This window comes from Hermetia illucens, chromosome 7 (assembly GCF_905115235.1).
Source record: "Hermetia illucens chromosome 7, iHerIll2.2.curated.20191125, whole genome shotgun sequence".
In the NCBI taxonomy this organism is placed as follows: Eukaryota; Metazoa; Arthropoda; class Insecta; order Diptera; family Stratiomyidae; genus Hermetia; species Hermetia illucens.
This window is the reverse complement of record NC_051855.1, coordinates 10,708,800-10,709,520: the sequence shown is the minus strand read 5'-3', so window position 1 is coordinate 10,709,520 and position 721 is coordinate 10,708,800.

The window sequence follows — 721 nt, the reverse complement described above, 5'->3', positions numbered from 1 at the left end:
ATAATGAGGAAACAATTGATGACGATTTAACCCCGATCAGCCTGAAACTATTCCAAAGCATCAAAGTCAACAGTTTAGTCGTAAGAAATTTGAATAAAATGAACTTCACTCGTTTCTACAGAACGGCCTTCTTTCGAAATCGAGACGATTTCATCAACGGTTCAATAATATTTAAACAAAAGGAGAAACCCCTTCAAACACCAATAAGCTGCAAAAAATTAACTGTGGAGACATTGAATACGCGTTCTGTCAAAGATTTTTTTACATTGAATTCTGACCAAATAGTCCACAGCAACCTATTTGTTCGGCAATTCCTAGCCTTCCGGGATATCACAATCAATACCATCAACGGAAGGAATGTAAGCGAGCTAGGCTTTGTTGGTGAAAAACTAACTGTCAACTGTGAGTTAAATGAAAATTGTCTGGAACGACAAACTCTGACTAACGTCCTAAATCTTTTTCTCTATTTTCCTGCTCTGTAACAGCACCTGCTAAGATAGAAAGTCTGACTGTGTTTGGGGACCTAACAATTTCCGCAAGTGATGAACCAGGGTTTTACGATAATCTACGAGCAGCTTCAGCTAAGCGTGTGGAGAGTTTTACACAAATCTACAATGGAGAAGTAAGGATATCTGGTAAACTGTCTGTAACTGATTTGAAAGTATCGCCGAGAGGAGAGAGCATTGTAGAAGTCCCCGGGACCAATCGATCGAAGGAAGTG